Source organism: Syngnathus acus, chromosome 2 (genome assembly GCF_901709675.1).
Source record: "Syngnathus acus chromosome 2, fSynAcu1.2, whole genome shotgun sequence".
Lineage (NCBI taxonomy): Eukaryota > Metazoa > Chordata > Actinopteri > Syngnathiformes > Syngnathidae > Syngnathus > Syngnathus acus.
In genome coordinates, this window is record NC_051088.1 from 5,664,019 (window position 1) to 5,680,121 (window position 16,103).

Below are 16,103 nucleotides of genomic sequence, written 5' to 3' on the forward strand. Positions count from 1 at the left end.
GCTGTGAACACACAGAAAGCAACTCCGAGCAGAGCCCATCGGACCTGCATGACCATTCACATCCTGACATGCCCCGTTGACGTGCGCGCACATGCTTAAAAGATCGGTGTGCATCTGTTACACAAGAGTTTGCTACCTTCCCAAACATACACAACAAACATTATCAAAACTAGTAAAAGTAAACGTAAAGCCTAGAACCATAATAGGAATTTGAGATTTTTTTGTTCATTTTGCTTTTGGGAAACTTCATACGAGTCTCTGTATAGGCAGTGACTCCATATGGAAGTATAAAGCCTGTAACGGAAGGAACATTTGAGGATGTTGACATAGTCTATGTCGGTTGGGACCCAATATTTACATTCAACATTAACACTTTATACTAAACCTGCAGTGCATCCAAATGTGTTTTGAACGTTAAAGTGATCTCATTTAGATGCATGAGAGACAGACTATCAATTAAAACTGTTATGTTCTTTGCATATATATATGTTTTTTTAATACCGCTCCCGTGTTGGATGTGTAAAAACATTTTTATTTCTGCGAGTTGAGACTTGCCCACTCATCCTCAGTTAAAAAATAATTAAAAATCGTTAGCCTCTACAGGTTTTGTTTTCTCACTGGCCATTTTTCCACAATTATTGCGAAAGAAGGATAAAAGACAAATATACACACACAGTGTTTGGGAGACAAAGCTTGAATTGTCACCATTTACCTGAAGGCTTTTGTAATCGTTTAAATTTGGCAGGGTTGTGTGGCGTCAAGACAGCGTTCTCATGTTTGCTTGATGGGGTATTTAACATACTTTCCAAACTGTGGGGCACTAAACAACATTCAAACACTACTTAAAATTGTAAGTGCAAACTCATTTGAGTTTTGACTTCATACCTGACCGAAGTCTCATATGGTGACTCACAAGAATGATGCACTTCCTGTTCAGCAGTCGACTGATAATTTCTAGTCGGCTGTGTCTCAAAGCAAGTAAAACACGCAAGTATGTAGTTATTACATATCTTCTTCCTATATCTTGTGCTGTACTTGATAACAGTGTAAATTGTTAAATCAAGCATTATATTATCGCGCATGGAAAAACAGTCGGTGGTGTGTGTGTTAATCCAAAGTAATTGTTGTGCATGACTGGGTGACCCTAACCCTAACTCATCCATCCATCCATCCATCCATCCATCCATCCATCCATCCATCCATCCATCATGGGGAAGCTGGAGCCCATCCCAGTTGATTTTGAGCAAAAGGTGGTTCCACCCGTTACTTCTTACCAATCAATCACAGGATGATCTAATTCTATCACATTTCTTCCACCTGGCAGATGCTACGTACAGTAAGTGTCACAGCCAGAACAAGAAGACTTCAAATCGACTTCAAACTTCTACCCACACACCATCCACTTTCTCAGTACATTCTGACACAACAAGCTAGAGCTGTGAAGCACACTGCAATATTTTCTTTTCATAATTAAAATAAACCACAAAATATACACATAAAATACTCCAAGTTTTCATGTTATCAGCTATTGAGTAAATGCCTAGCCCTAGTTAAGGTTGCAGTCTACACCATCACGAGCTTTTCAAACATCACAAAACAGATATGACTCAAAGTGCCAGTCAGAGAAAATACAAATCACACACATTTGCTCAGTCGTCAACATGACTAGAATGGATGATCCTTGACTAACATTACACTGAAACAATCACTGACACAGGACAAAAGTAGGCTACATTGTGCTGGTGAGTGGTGAATATTCCTTCAGTCCTTACCACTCTCGTTCTTTCAGAAAAGATGTCGCAAAGTGGCGGGAAAAAAAAGTGAATCCTTTGATTTGGCTTGAATCTTACAAATGGCCCCGTGATATGTCACATAGACCTAAAGAGATATTTTTCAGGAACATTTTGGATCCATCCTCAAGGTACCACTGTAATCCTCTCAAGAAAAGGACTAGCATACTGTAGGCCACCTAATCTGTAAGGTGAATGTGTCTCTGAAAGTTCGTCTCTGTCAGTGCGGTCCCATGCAGCTCATGTCTGTTTGCACCTTGACAAACCTGCAATCATGCCAGGAATTCACATAAACAACGCACCCTGACACACATCAAAACCTGCACTTCCAGTAGCTATCATCTAAAGCACTTTTTCATTCACAATGTGTTTCCTGGCTTACACCAGAATGAAAAACATTCTTCATCCCTAAAAGCGGTGTTACACATGATTTTAATGCACACATTTGGAGGGGATTACCATGTAGTTAATTGTAGTCTTCGACACAGTAGTTGGAATGAGCTGCCATAAATGGGATGCTGGGCTGGCACGCAATTTCACTCTTTCATTGCGGATTTCAAAGAGCAATTTTCCTGTGCAAAGTTTTATCTATACCGTCACCATTCATGTGAATTTATGCAAAAACTGTTTTGTAAACCTGCCAAAAAGTAACCTACCCTGCACACTTTGGGTGACCCAAAAATAGCAGAAAGTGGTTATTGTCAGGGTGAGAAGTGCTACAGGGTGGCTTTGAAGAGCATCTCCACTCTTCACAGAGACAGCGTGGCGACACAAAGTCACACTCAGCTTTTCCCCTTCAAATACCAGCCACCTCCTCACACCTTCTTGTCAGCGCCACACACGTATTGTTCGTCACTGATGCAGAAAATCCAAGTTGCAAGTGGCGTTTTGCTCCAAAGTATTAACTAAGCTGCAAATTACGTAGTTCATGGGATCAGCCTTAAGTGGTATTTAGTTGGCTTGGCGAAGCAGTTGAATGTGAAAAGGAACTATTAGAGAGAAGATACCCCTCACTAGATATAGCACAATGACTCCATGCTCCGTTGTGTTTACATTTTCAGCGCCAACAACGATTGCCTTACTGTATGTTCAGCTGGCAGAAGATTTATCATTGTAGTGCTGCTACTGAAAGTGTTTCTATTTACAGTATGTACAAGATATGCTTCAGTGGGATGTTAGATAGGCGAAGTGTCAATGTGTTTTAACACTTGTACACATTTTACATGCGAGAACTGGAAGAGTGTTCCCAGAATGGGTGTTGTGATTGTGAATATATTTATTTATCATTTATTTGACTCCACTATATATGCCATACAATTTTACATTCATATTTTCCTTCGATCCACAGATGGAAAAAACATATTGAATAAAAACATTGAAGGTGATAATATTATACAACAATCAATTCATTACCATAATTTTGAGTGAGAGAGTTATATTGCAGAAAAAAATAACTTTTTAATTAAGTGACTGTTGAAAATTCTGATAATGCAGTGGAATTGAGAGTAGTTCAATTGTGTCTTGAATACAACTCTTGAAATGTTGAGCGACCAAGTCTTAAAGGCAATGCATTAAGATCTCTTTTGTACGGCACAAACAAAAGTTCATGCTGCAAGGACAAAAGCAGTTAACTATCCCTCAACCTGACTGTCTGCTACAACTGCTTGTATGCACAGTGATGACTTGTGATAAATGTGACTTTGTGTTGTTTAGAAAGAGCAGCTGCTTGTCAATCCTGTGGATTAACATTCATCTCCAAAGGGCTCGGATTACAGTAAGAAATGAAGGTTCCCTTCACCTGCCCGGTCTTGTAGTATACGCACGCTTTGAACACTCACCCTGCATTTTGAACACAGACAACATTAATGTGATGCCCCGAGGCTAAGGTGCACAACAGCGGAAATTTACATTCAATTAATTTTTTTTTCCAGAAATCTTCCAGTTCCACCTGAGACAAAGGATCACAAACGAAGAAGTCATGTACTGTTGCATCGTTGCCTAATATCATGTATAATTAGGGAGAAAATGATCTATCTATTGAAGGAATGGGGTCGAAATACAAAAAGTCCTGCCTAGCTACAAAAACAGATATGCTCGAACTTCATTGAATAAAGTACATAAGCAGAAAAGTATATTCACATATTAAATCAATAAAAGAAATATTTTAAGCATATAATTATACCTACACACCAAATCAATAAAGAAGACATAACTAGACATTTTTAATAGGTGGTAATGACAAAGGTTTTTATAACTTTATGATCTGATATATATTTCTGAGCACTGTGAAATAACAAATGTTTTTTGATATATTGCCTAAATAGCTTAATGACCCTTAAGGAACTGTGTAATGCATGCCTGATGTTTTTCCTCTAAATCATGGACACGGCCAGAGTCGTCTTGACCGTTCAGTACTTGATTATATCTTGTGTTTTGACTAAACGTCATATGTCGCCTAAATGCGAGACGCCAGCTTTTCGATTACTACTGAACGCTCTGCACAGAGGGAGATATTTTGCCTAACAAAGAAGAGATACGGTTGGAAGCATGATTAAACTAAGAATGTAATGATGTAAGCAAAGACATGGAGTATCAAAAGAACAAACTTTGCATAGTCAGGGAACATTAATAAATTGATGATGTCACAGCCAGAAGCTCACATAATTCCGTACAAAATGACAAAATTGAAAGAATGACGAATGGATGAGGTGCGACAGTGTAAGAATGGAGCAGAATGTTTACAGGAAGGTCACTTGGAGATAAAACCAGCAGGTGCCAGAGGGAGACAGCCAAGGACTCGGCCAAAGATGATCACCAAGGCCGAAAGACAGGATGGAAGACGGCAGCCCCCACACACACACCGAATCGTCCATAACCAGCACCCACTCCCGTTGAATCAAACTCTACTGCGAACTCGCCCCACCCCAACGACTCATCACCCATCAAACTCGGCCCATACCGGCCTGTGCAACTGAATATAAGCTGACCAAAGAACCTTGAACGTTGCCTTTTCTGAATGGAGACTTTCTGCTCTTGAAGGGCCCAGCGCTGTATTGTACTTTCCTGAAAACAGAGCTTTCTTAACAAGAATTGTGATTGAACTCAACCAACCTCTGTAAGTCTAATTTCTGCTTCAGTGTCTTAGTATTTTCCTAAATCTGAAGAAATCAAACGAGCACGCAGTGAGTAAATTGGATAACAGGTGATTGGCAATGGCTTTTGCCGTGAGGCGCAGATAGCGCGCTCCCTAAATTGTGGACAAAATCCAACACTATCTATCTATCTATCTATCTATCTATCTATCTATCTATCTATCTATCTATCTATCTATCTATCTATCTATCTATCTATCTATCTATCTATCTATCTATCTATCTATCTATCTATCTATCTATCTATCTATCTATCTATCTATCTATCCTGCATGTGTAAAATAAGGATGTTTTTGTTATGTTATCTCATCATCTCTGAGAATTGAAATTAAAAAACAAACAATATATGACTCACCGGCATTACCATGATGAGCTGAGTATTAACGGGCTGTTGCAACACCTTCTACACTGCCATCATCCAGTCTGTCCTCTGCACCTCCATCACTGTCTGGTTTGGATCGGCCTCCAAACAAGACAAGCACAGACTGCAACGGACAATCAGGACTGCAGAAAAGATAATTGGAATCAACCTCCCATCTATCCAAGACTTGTACCTCTCCAGGACCAGGAAACGTGCAAGGACCATCTCTACAGACCCTTCTCACCCAGGTTGCAGTCTGTTTGAACTACTCCCCTCCGGACGGCGTTATAGAGCTCGGTACGCCAAAACCAGCAAACACAGAGACAGCTTCTTCCCCCAGTCTGTTGCTCTGATGAACTCACACCACTCTTAGAGTCTCAGAGTCATTACTGTGCAATAACGTCCTGCTCTCCACACCTTTTTTGAATTTGTCTACACTGTTTGTACTATGTGTCCTCTCTGCATCCATTGCAGCCTGGTCATCCTGGATAAGGGACCTTCCCATCTGTGGTCTCTTCTCAAGGTTTCTCAGTTCCCCTAGCTGGGGTTTTGAGTTCTTCCTTGCCCTCTTGGGAGTTTAAGATCAGGGGATGTTTGAGAATATTTGCCATTTTTCACATGTCCTGAGTGTTGTTAGTCACCTAAATGTTGAACAGAGGCTGTGATTTACCGAAGTCAAATTCCTTGTTTGGCACGCTCAAACATGGCGAATAAAAACTCTTGAATCTTGAATATTGGGAAAACAAGGGCTATGAGTCACAAAATGAGAGCACCCACGCCTACCATCTTCAAGCGACCTATGAGCACAACAAGAATCCGTTCCTTAACAATGGTCAATCCTCTTTGGTTGACTTTGCCATTGAACGCAATTGAAATAATTATCTACCAAATTTCAAACTGTCACCATTAACTAAACCTTTCAATATAATATTTTTTTAACATTATTTGTCACACAAATATAAGCTGATCTTAATTAAAATCGCACAAACAAATTGACTCAAATGTATTCCACCAGTCAAATAAAATGTATTGAACTATTTTAGTTCAGGAAAAGTTGCTCAAAATCCAGTGAGAGTCCTATCAAGCCAATAATGGGAACAAACAAACATGGGTTGTCCAAACCTACCAAATTAACCATGGCAAACAATTTGTAAGTCTGCAATGTGACTGTAATTAAAGGCTGGATAGTTCACAACGCGCATCAGTTGAATACATCAAAAACTGAAGTACAATGTTGCCCCAGACAGCTTGGCTCCTTAAGTTGCCACCTGTTTAGGGTCACTTTCCAAAAATGTATCCTGCAGCTTGAGAAACCTTGAGGTCATGTTTGCCACATCACTTCCTATTCTGTCGTCTTTGCACAGGCATCCTGTTCATTTTAGAATTCAATAGAAATTTTTAACCCTGACCTGCAATTCCCTCAGTGGTCAGGTTGCTACATGCGTAGAGGATCTGGGGTCGTTTGATTGTTTTGTTCGGTCACTGCGGTTGGCTGATCGCTTTTACTTACTGCCCCTCACACAAGAAAAAAAGAAAAAAAAAAGGTGATAGAGCCTTACAGTCCTTTGCTCCCAGACAGTGGAATTCATTTGAGCTAAAAGCTGCCTCCTTCCTCTGGGCAGTTTTAAGTACTAGCCTTTGAAAACACATTTGCTTAGGCAAACGTTTCAGTAAGATTTTTTTTCCTTGCTTTGTGAGTCTACATTTTAACGATGTGGACCACTTTGGGAGTCCTCTCTGTTATAAGTGTTTTCTAAATATAATGTACTTACTTTAAAGAAGCAGCACTTATCAGCCATTTAAATGACAACTGGTGGCAGACTATTATGGCGCTCCTGGAAGTTAGAGCTCAACACAACTGAAGTTAACATTTCAGCTTGGGAGGCAAAGTTTAACAGCATTATTTTTCTTTTCAATTTTATGGTATTTAATGGAAAACATAAGTCATTATTTTTTGTTTATCAGATGAGTCACAGATATAATCATGTGATTAATTAGAATAATATGATGAATTACAAAAACAGCAATATGACGATAAATCCTGCTGAGGCACTTTATTAGCTCTTTCAGCAAGATGATGAGCTCAGCTTGTTTTAACCTGGTTTTCACCTAATCTGTTAATTAATGTTCTGGCCTCAGTCCAGTGGTGCTCGTGAAGCAGGTAGGTCTAAATTATACATGAGACAGCTTCCATAGGAGCTGCACCTTTCATCTCTCAGCCTGACTTACAGCCTGTCCAACACGGAATGCTGACAAAGGTACTATGTCTGTGCAAGTGTAAAGACCTCGTTTCATTTGCATTTTTGAGCTCCATGAATGAAAGTGATTGTTTCAGTCTGTGCGCTGAACAAAATTGCTCTATTAGAACTTGTTGGAGGATTCTCCTGTTTGTTGGAATCTGATGCACGACAGAGTGAACAAAATACTATCATGGTGGTCCAGATTATTCTGCATGCCGACGATACATCACTTGACACATTTCTGGGTGACTGCAACATCAGTATACCATGTATAATGGTTTCATTACAAATGTTTACTAAATTAGAAACTGTGGTAGCTGGTGGCAGATTAATGGACAAACTGTGACTTTGAATCAGTTTTTAGTAGTAGTATTTTTGCTGTTATATGCAAAATATAAAAATATGCAATGCGACGGCTCGGTGTAGCACTGGTTAGCACGTCTGCCTCACAGTGCAGAGGTTGCGGCACCTTTGTGGACTTTGCCATGTTCTCCCTGTGCCTGCGTGGGTTTCCTCCGGGTACTCTGGTTTCGCCCCCACATCCCAAAGACATGCATGGTAGGCCAATTGAGCACTCCAAATTGCCCGTAGGTGTCAGTGTGAGTGTGAATGATTGTTCGTCTGTGTGACCTGCGATTGGCTGGCAACCAGTTCAGGGTGTCCCCAGCCTTCTGCGCAAAGTCAGCTGGGATAGGCTCCAGCACCCCCGCGGCCGTCATAAGGAGAAAGGTGAAGTTAAATGTCATACTTCAGGAATTCCAAAACTGCTTTGTGATCCAATCAAAATGTTACGTATGTAATGTCAAAATACAATAAAATATGCAACATGTTAAAATATGATACTAACTCAACTTGAATTGATTTAGAAGCTAAAAATTGCATGCAGCAATTTCCTTTTGCATTAATTTTTTTCAATATACAAAAAAGATATGTTAAACCAATTTGCATGAATACAAGAGCCAAAAGGGCTCAATTTGTCTCAAGTACCCATGTGCACACACGCACGTACACGCACACACACTCACACACGTTAGGGTCCTCGTTAGGGTTCACAGTGAGCTGGAGTTTATTCCAGGGCACCTTCGGGTGAGAGGCGGAAAACATCCTGAACTTGTCGCCACAAACATCAATTTACAGTCACATTCACACCCAGACTTTGCCTGTCAATCACAGGGCAAATAAGAAACATAGAACCATTCACGCCCTCATTCACAACATCACTGAGTTGGAACTGAACCCATTTTGCCTCCTCCAAAAACTCAGGCGTGTGAACCACGACGCCGTCAGTGACTTGTAAAACAATGCAGGCTCTACAATGGCCAATAAATGGCTAATAGAATAGAATAGAATAGAATAGAATAGAATAGAATAGAATAGAATAGAATAGAATAGTACTGTCCTTCAAGGTGCAATATACACTTTGATTTATCAGCACAGGAGACAGAAAGCACTAAAATACAGATATTGACGCAGATAAAATCTATAACAGACATAAAAAGACAACTTAATTTTACATTGAAAATGGGTGCCGCCTTTGTTGCGTGACGTTAGATTTCTTCATGGTGAATCTTCAGAAAATCTTGCAAAGTAATGCTCTTTTTTATTTTCTGTTCAATTTGAGAAGCGATTCCAAACAGCAAGATTATTTAGGATTCTTTCAAATCTCTAAACAGCTTGAGAGTTGCATCCACACCTGCTACAAAGGTAACGTGGCATGTTTTCAGAAAAGAATGTGTAGTTAAATGGAATATTGTTACAATCCCAAGCAACAAAAGAAAGCTGCATCATAGGAGACATCAACAGTGCGCAGGAGAGGGAAATCCATGGGAATCTATTTCATTAGCATATGAATCAAATTCCAGCAGCAGGAAGGAACAGTCAGTGCCCACAAGCAAGTGAAGATGAGTAGGGAAAACTGTCTTATATTCTTTGGTTAAAAAAAAGAATCTTTTGGGGATAACTTTATACATCCAGAACAAACTGACATTCAACACAGTATGTCAGGGCTGGCCAACAAGCTGCTTTTTAGGAACTTTGTTGTGACTTCACTAGCTGACGATCAACTTGTGACTCCAATCCTCCAAGATTTTCCACCATCTTAAGAAAAGGGTGTCTTTAAACTATGCCTTCCGAGAAGAACAAGGACACAGCTTTTGGTACTAGCCAGAAGTATGACTTGTTGAAAATGCAACACACGTGGGTTTCACTCTTGCCAACAGACCTAACGACCACGTGTGTGAGGTAAAAATACTTTTTCCAAACTCTTAAGATGTGTGTCAGAATGTTCGGATAAAATTGCTATCTCTTCAGGGTCCTTGGAAGTTTGTGGGCGTCTGTGATGAGTCATAGAAATCACTCCTATGCATTATTTTAAAACATGCCTGTGCCTGTTTCTGATTTTGCAGACAAGCATCTGACTGACACTGTACAAACATTCACTTTGATCTTCAAATGGTTTTTTTTTCAGCCAAAAGCATGTGTCACGTACACAGCATTTGTTTTCCCCACGTTTAATTAAACATGACACATTTTTTCCCCTTTCATTAGGTACAATTCTTGTGTGCAAAAGATGTACTCCTTTTCCTAATTTCAACAGCATTTTTTTTTTTACTCAACTAAATATTGAACGCTGCGGAGAAAACAAAGTTTAAGTATATGTGCCAAGACATGTTTTGATACAGGTTTAAGCATCTGCTGGGTGCTACTTGCGGTCGACCTTCCAAGCCCTAACAGGAGAGTATGAGTATGCACACAGCAGCCAGACCATCACAGCCAAATTCTTTTCTCTTATCAGCAATGAAAAGCTTTCTTATGATGAGGCCTAAATGGCGCCGTCAGACAAGTCCTTTTACACTGACATGGGCTGATTTTTAAAAAGGCCACCTGTGGAGCTCCTTCTTCCACAGGTTCCAGGAGCAAAACAAAACAGTGCAGTGATCCACAAAGAAATCTGCAGGAGGTGACCGTATACAGAGTGGCTGTTTACTTCCTTCTCTGAGACGTGCTGTCACTATCTTCTGCATTTTTGTCTCAAAGTGAGCATTTGTACTAAAAAAAAAAAAAGAAGAAGAAAAGCACTCTTAACAGTCAGGCTACTGTTCAAAAAGAAGTGTCTTGATGAATCTCAAGTATATGACAGCATAGCATGACACAAAAAACATGAAGGACACTGGCCCTTCAGGACCGGAATTGCCCACCCCTGATCTAATGTTTCCATAAATGAAAAAATAAATAATCAAATTAAGCATTATTTTTTAAAAATCAACACAGAACAGTAACCTTTTAGATGACAGCACTTTTACATAAAGTAGCCAACATTACACATCGCTAACGTCACTGGTTATGGGCCAAATCACTTTGACTCCCTTCAGAAGTCAGTAAAGGTCTGATGTCTGTGAAAGATTATTCTAAACTATGGGTTTTCTACTGGTTTTGTCTAAAGGACCACCATAATAATGGAGAAGCAACTCTGGGACCTCTACTTTGGCGGAATATTATTTTATTTTGCACCGAAGGAGGATAGACCTAACCAGGCTGTTTATTTGCATCTGTATGTCTATTTTGAGGAATCTCAGCTGCATTTTACATAATTTGGATGGGTAAATGATTCACAAAATTAGCTGGAAAATAAATCAAGTCTAAATAATAAACCAATTTTATTTTTTTAAATGTTACAATTATTTTCCCTTTCCAATTACGCGGACCACCTGCAATACTGCCACGGACCACTTGAGGACCGCGGACCACTGGTTGACAAGTCCCTGTTCTAAGTGATTATCCTGTGCTGTGGGGTGTATAAAAGTGGATTTTTCCTCTTTGGAAACATTTTTTGCACAAAATGTTTTTGCGCAAAATCCCCCAAATCATCCACCACAATAAAAAATGATGAGAAGAATTATACATCGCAGATTGCCAACAAACTAATATTCAACTTCACCTGTCATTTTCCGCTACTCGTAACTCGTACTTGTTTTTCTGCCTCTCACAAGTCAGTCTTAGTATTAGACTCGCAATTGTCTGTGTGGTCATGTCAACTCATAGGAGCTCACCAATGCTTTTGAGAATGGAGTGCTTTGGAAACACCATATTCCTTTGTTCCCAATGGCCCACTGTAAACATTCCCCTGTGCGAGACTTTGACTTCACCAAACAGTTGTCGGCTACACCACCTTTGCCCTTGGTTGTCGGGGACCAGCAGGCCGAAGGGCACAAAGCCAGACGATGTGGCAACGAGAACAACGCGTAAAACATTTACTGAGCGTTGTTAAAAGAAATCCACATCCCTTGACGCAGGACAGATTGATTTAGATCTAGAAAACATTTTTTTTAGTCAGAAAGACAGACAGAGTGATGACCCAATCAACTTGCGACAGTGACCCCTCTATTTTAAACCGCTGCGTTAACTGTGGTGAATTCTCCTGTCAGTGACTCCTGCAAATATTTCACAAGCATTCCAACTGTGCACTGTCTGTCCTCGGAGGAGCCCAATAAATTGCCCCACCAAATACACACACACACACACACACACACAAACAAACACGCACACACACACACAAAGTTTTTACTCCCTTTCACTTCTTTGACTTCATCAAACTAGTCAACTGGAAGCGGGGTTGTGATTCTTGTGTGTCCTTTAATGCCATGGAAGAAGGGTGTTGGTGCACAATCACCGGAGACAAGAGCCTGGGAAAAAGATGGCATTGCCACCTGGCACTCTACATCAAATTGTTTTTAAAGCTGGGAGTCTCTCAACTGGTAAACCACAAAGCAAAAGTAGGCGCTGGGTATGTTAAACTGCTAGTTTTCAATCAATTTGGAATAACAAGCAAAAGTATTTCATTTGGGGGAAAATCTTTTGCTGAAGATGAAAAAGGACAGTGACTCACGTGTAATATTGAATGAAATATGGGTCTTTTTTAGTTTACTCAGTTTTGATATTTCATTCACTTTAATTCATGGAAGTGTCACATTCTTCTTCAGAATGTGTTTAAATGTAAAACGATCTGATTATGTACTATTTATTTGGTGCAATTGCAATAAAATGCTGACATGCACTCTCCACGTGAATAATGTATTGAAAAATACATTTGCTAAGTTCAACTTCTATTAAAGTGGGTTACACCTTTATGACCAGTGGAAAATGTGGGTCTTGCGGCACAACCAATTGAAAACCCCGATTTAATTTGCCAAGTTTCTACTTATAAGAGCTCTTTCAAAGCAATGCATGCATCGTGACAGCATCCAAAAAACAGCTTTCGGACAGCTGCTTTCTAGAATTCCTGTGAAGAGGCATGACAAATATTCATATACAGTATGCAGAATTCCAAGTTTATCTGATCAAACGGTTTAAACTGCTAATGCACATGAAATCATTCAGCAAAATAATGACATGATATTTTGCCCTTCTAGTAAAGCAAATTCAATGAACATGTTTCTTTCTGGTTACAAACTGAAACGACCATTAGTTACACACTTTTTAAAATGAGTACCATTCTCTCCCACAGATATTTTCTTGTTCCAAATTTCAGAAAGATTTACGCTTAATGAAATTCTTATCGTCTTTCCAGCGCTTATAAGGGTGCTATGTGAAACAAAGGCAAATACTACTGTCAGTAGTTTAGAGTTAATCTGCCACATTCAAACCTATAATAAAAAGGAGTCATCACACACCTGCCATCATTCGTCAAAATAACCCCCAAAACATTTGAGTGGCTCTAGTCACCTTTTCCTGACCCTTTCTAGCAGAGGCATGGAGATTTTGTGCTAGCACTGACAGGTATTTTGTACTGTTCATAATTGCCTCCACTCTGACTCAGGCCCAAGTCCCTGTGAACGAAAAACAGTCCCACATAAGGTTGTGCCACCACTCTGCTTCACTTTAAGTAAGTTGTTCATTTTGTAATGAGCCGTGTTGCGTGTTTGCCAAATCTACCTTCTGGAAGTATGGCCCAGAAAGTTCATCCTTGGACTCACTGGAATGCAACACATAATCAACATAATCAATACAAGAATTGATATGACATGACATGCAAGAGGGCTTCAATGCTAGTTCCACAACTTGTTGGTTTGTTCCTTCTGTACTGTCCTTGGCCCATGTGTACTTTACGTCTGGTGGTCAGGTCGCCGTGATCCTTAGGTTTCGTCCTGGAATAGTAGTCAGTATGATCTTATCTGAACTTAAGGAAAGTACAATAACACAGGATATACAAAATTATATGCAGTTGTGTAAACTAGTAAAGAAGACATGACTGAAACATTACATTTGATAATCTCAAAGTCAAAGCCAAAGTCAAAGTCTGCTTTATTGTCAATTTCTTCACATGTCAAGACACACAAAGAGATCGAAATTACGTTCCTACGTATCCCACGGTGACGAGACATAGTACACAATATACATACAAGTAAACAACACAAAAAGTAAAAACAAGAAGACACAAACAATGAATAAGTAAGAGCGATGAATAAATAATAAATAATAATAAATAAGAGGAGCAAAACATTTTCTGACCTGCGTAAGGGATGCATCTTGCACCCAATGCCGGAGCCTAGAAATACTGCATGAAGAAGGTGGAAGATTTTTGTCACATACTAAACAGCCCTCTGATGCTGTGAAAGCTCTCAGCGTACCTTGGTTGGATATGTAAGATGTGACTACAGAAATGTCCTATCTACGTATCTCAGTATGTATACAGTACACACAGATTGAATAATGTTGTTTACTATACCGGATTGGCAGCCATGGGGCTCCCAAGCTCATTACTGATTAAAAGGCTGAGAATGTCATCTCCTGCCTGGAAAGGATCTTATGGCACTTCTGAGGATAACAATGATCAGATGCTGAAAATTATACACTATTTTCTCACTGGTACAAATCCATTCACAGCCACACAAAAAAACACCAACAATATACTCCATGCATACCTCCGTACGATGGAAGACATAATTTTCCATGTTTTTCAAACAGTGCAGTAAAGCATGCAAAAAGTCAGACACATGGAATGAACAATTATGCAATTACAGAAGCAATTATTTTCTCCTCCTCCTCTTATTTAGGTGGAGACAGCATGCCTGACATGTGGCAACACATGCTGGATATACTCGTCTACTGGGGGATTGTCTGTAAGCACGACTGAAAAAGTAGCCCGAAGTGTGATTCGCTGGAGCAAGTTTTATCTTCTACTTTGTAAAAATGTATGGTTGTTTCATAAGACACAAAAATTTGAACCATATCCGAAATACATCTAGAAATAAAACCACATCAGTATATGCTTCTTTTGAAATAAAGCTCGACCTAGAGAGAGAGAGAGAGAGAGAGAGAGAGAAAAATAGATAGATAGATAGATAGATAGATAGATAGATAGATAGATAGATAGATAGATAGATAGATAGATAGATAGATAGATAGATAGATAGATAGATAGATAGATAGATAGATAGATAGATAGATAGATAGATAGATAGATATACAGACAGACAGACAGACAGACAGACAGACAGACAGACAGATAGATAGATAGATAGATAGATAGATAGATAGATAGATAGATAGATAGATAGATAGATAGATAGATAGATAGATAGATAGATAGATAGATAGATAGATAGATAGATACGTAGATAGAACACCCACAGAAAAAGATGCTCACTGAGCTGAAGTCTCACAATATTTGCTAAAACAATCAGGGGGACCACAGAGCATGATGATTGTAACCTGTTTTTTCTTCTGACATTCATGACCAGGTATTTGCCAGTTACTAGTGACTCTGGTTTCCTTACATTATGCCATAGTAAAATGCACAAGTGAATAACTTCAACAGCCACAAGCAAACAAAATTTCTTATTCAGGAAGCATCAGTGATGACAGTTCCCTACCGATTTAGATTCCCTTAGGAGTGTCCAAAATATGAGCCACGGTTCGACTCAGCTGTCCTATCATCACATTCCTGGCAGGATTACATTATTTGGTCCAGTTTTCCTTTCCACAGACAGCCAACGACTTACTTTGAGTGAGTCCGTCACACTGCAACCGTACCTCAAGTCTCAATGAGGTCGTTCCTCTATTTTGGAAGCAAAAGAGGTCAAAGGACACGCACGTCAGAGGACTGCGTTTGTTGTGTGTGAGTGTGTGTGTGAGACGACATTTATACACTACGAGAGGCATGCACGCATGGGCTTAAAGGAAATATTTCGCTCTGCACGTTTGAGCGTGCACAGTACCGGTGTCTGTCCTATTTCATTGGGGGCAACCAGTAGTGTTCTTTTACTTCCTTCCACATCCAGTTGATTGATGAATACTGTTAATCCATGCATGTAATTGTCTTTTCTGGGTAAGCAGGCTTAGCCTCTGTCATTTTCTTTCTGCTCTCTGTCATTTGCATGCACTTGGAGAAGAATATTAATGAATGCATGCAAGTGTACGGCATTGCTTAGGTTATTGCATTTACAAGGAGTTGTAGGTAGAAGCTTTTTCATCACTCCATAATAGTTTTCCATAACTCCCCCAGCACATGCATTGTGTTTGAAGAAGAAACTCTAAATGCATTTTATTGCCTTGTATTTGT

General features: G+C 39.6%; 1 protein-coding gene across 2 annotated transcripts in view; it reads right to left on the reverse strand.

Annotated features, from left to right (window-relative positions):
- Window positions 1-15,607, reverse strand: part of LOC119133942 (neural cell adhesion molecule L1-like protein) — a 55,695-nt gene extending 40,088 nt beyond the window's left edge. Inside the window, exon 1 of one of the 2 annotated variants that reach the window (XM_037270300.1) lies at window positions 15,415-15,607. The gene's annotated coding sequence lies outside the window, so the exon portion shown is untranslated. Of the gene's footprint in view, window positions 1-1,772; window positions 2,005-15,414 lie in introns of those variants that run through there. The other variant, XM_037270289.1, reaches the window with a different exon arrangement.
- Window positions 15,608-16,103: the final 496 nt, after the last annotated feature.